General features: G+C 36.5%; 1 long non-coding RNA gene across 1 annotated transcript; it reads left to right on the top strand.

Moving 5' to 3' along the window:
- Positions 1 to 213: 213 nt before the first annotated feature.
- On the top strand, positions 214 to 2,137 carry LOC126882052 (uncharacterized). The gene is made up of 3 exons (XR_007697104.1): positions 214 to 1,152; positions 1,325 to 1,496; positions 1,669 to 2,137. It is a non-coding gene; the product is annotated as an uncharacterized LOC126882052 (long non-coding RNA).
- The last annotated feature ends 423 nt before the right edge of the window (positions 2,138 to 2,560 follow it).

Below are 2,560 nucleotides of genomic sequence, written 5' to 3'. Positions count from 1 at the left end.
ACCGTCCAGGTACGAAAATGCCACATGCTCTAAGCAGAGATACTGTCGCAAAAATTCCAGAGGAGGCACTCACGGTTAAGAATAAACCTTGTGAACATCGATCAAGAAGATTGGATCTTGCATGCCCAATTAAAAGATGAAAGATGCAACACTATCATAGATCTGCTGTCGAAATCTCCATCAGATAAGGAAGAAAAAGATATCCATCAAAACTACTGCATTGTAAACAAACGACTATATCGAAAAACTTCAGAAGGCAAAAGGTGAGTTGCTCTAAGGCAAGCCCGCAGGCAGGTTGTTTTGCATTATCATGATGGAACTGGTCACATGTCAGTAGAAAAGACTATTTCGGCAATATCTCAATTATACTGGTTCTCAGGTATGATAAAATATGTTAAGAAATACATTGGAGGTTGTCTAGAAGGCTTATATAATAAGGAACCTGGTGAAAAGCAAAAACCTGGACTTGTGCATTATATTGAGAAGGTTGCAGTACCTTTTGATACACTGCATATAGATCATCTAGGTCCATTTGTAAAGTCAAAACGAAGGAACTCTTATCTCATTGTCATCGTCGATGCTTTCACTAAGTTCTTTTTTTATGAAGGCTGTGCAGTCCACCAAAGTTACCCCGGTGATTACTTTTTTGAAAAGTGCAATTGAAATCTTTGGTGTAGCAAGAAGAATAATTAGCGATGGAGGTTTTTGCTATACTTCCCAACGATTCAAGGATTATTGTACATCACTTAATATAAAACATGTTCTGAATTCCACTGCTGCTCCTAAAGTAAACGGACAAGTGGAAAGGTATAATTGTACAATAGTAGCTTCTTTATCATCCTGCAGTGAAGACGAGATTACTTGAGATGAATTGGTTCCAAATTGGGGATTGAATTCAACGAAGAATTCAACCACAAAAAAAACGCCCTACGAAGTAATGTTGGGTTACCAATCAAGAGGTATAGCCGATGCTGTTCTGGCCAACGAAGTGTCATTACAGGAGGCAGACCGGGGCGATCTATCGAAAATATGTGCGGACGTCAAACGAATGACTGATGCAAACCTGGTCAAATAAAAGCAAACATTTGACAAAGTGATTGAATTCAACGAAGAATTCAAGCGGACGTCAAACGAATGACTGATCCAAACCAGGTCAAATAAAAGCAAACATTTGACAAAGTGATTGAATTCAACGAATAATTCAAGCGGACGTCAAACGAATGACTGATGCAAACCAGGTCAAATAAAAGCAAATATTTGACAAAGTGATTGAATTCAACGAAGAATTCAAGCGGACGTCAAACGAATGACTGATGCAAACCAGGTCAAATAAAAGCAAACATTTGACAAAGTGATTGAATTCAACGAAGAATTCAAGCGGACGTCAAACGAATGACTGATGCAAACCAGGTCAAATAAAAGCAAATATTTGACAAAGTGATTGAATTCAACGAAGAATTCAAGCGGACGTCAAACGAATGACTGATCCAAACCAGGTCAAATAAAAGCAAACATTTGACAAAGTGATTGAATATAACGAATAATTCAAGCGGACGTCAAACGAATGACTGATGCAAACCAGGTCAAATAAAAGCAAATATTTGACAAAGTGATTGAATTCAACGAAGAATTCAAGCGGACGTCAAACGAATGACTGATGCAAACCAGGTCAAATAAAAGCAAACATTTGACAAAGTGATTGAATTCAACGAAGAATTCAAGCGGACGTCAAACGAATGACTGATGCAAACCAGGTCAAATAAAAGCAAATATTTGACAAAGTGATTGAATTCAACGAAGAATTCAAGCGGACGTCAAACGAATGACTGATGCAAACCAGGTCAAATAAAAGCAAACATTTGACAAAGTGATTGAATTCAACGAAGAATTCAAGAGGACGTCAAACGAATGACTCCCTAATTACCTGATCCTTATATCATTAAAAAGGGGTTTAGATCATGATCGTTACGTAATCGAGGATCCTCAAGGTTCCGTGAGATCTCAAAAGAAAAATGAAGGTGTGTCATCCAACGATAAGATGAAACCTTTCAATACTGACGTCAGTTCTGAATCCAAAGGGGATTTGGATCCTAACGAAACGGATCTCCAAGATAACGAGCGATCCACAATTATTGTGATCAAAGTTAGCTGTACAAAAAAAATTACGTATGTCTGGTTTTAATCTGAATTTATATCATTGGTTTATCAATTAATTTTGATTAATATTATAAAACATAAAAAAATTAGTCAAAACCTTTAACACAGAACTTAAGTCAAAAATAAAAAGAATTAATGAAATTATAAGTAACAATAATAAATACAATCAAACAAGATGCTGTATATGTCCATCGCCAACATCTCTACATAACCTAACTTTTCTTGTTAAGTTGACGTACACTGCAAAGTTGACGTAAACTGGAAAATATATCTGAATTAAGAATAGACATGCGCTGTATAGCTATCTCTGTAATTCAGAGCCACCTGTGATGGCAATAATTTTGGATCACACGTTAGCTAGCTACAAGAATTCTAACGAAACGAACTTATAAGAGTCCTAACG

The sequence above is a fragment of the Diabrotica virgifera genome, chromosome 3 (assembly GCF_917563875.1).
Source record: "Diabrotica virgifera virgifera chromosome 3, PGI_DIABVI_V3a".
Classification (NCBI taxonomy): domain Eukaryota; kingdom Metazoa; phylum Arthropoda; class Insecta; order Coleoptera; family Chrysomelidae; genus Diabrotica; species Diabrotica virgifera.
This window is presented reverse-complemented; position numbering and strand designations above follow the sequence as displayed.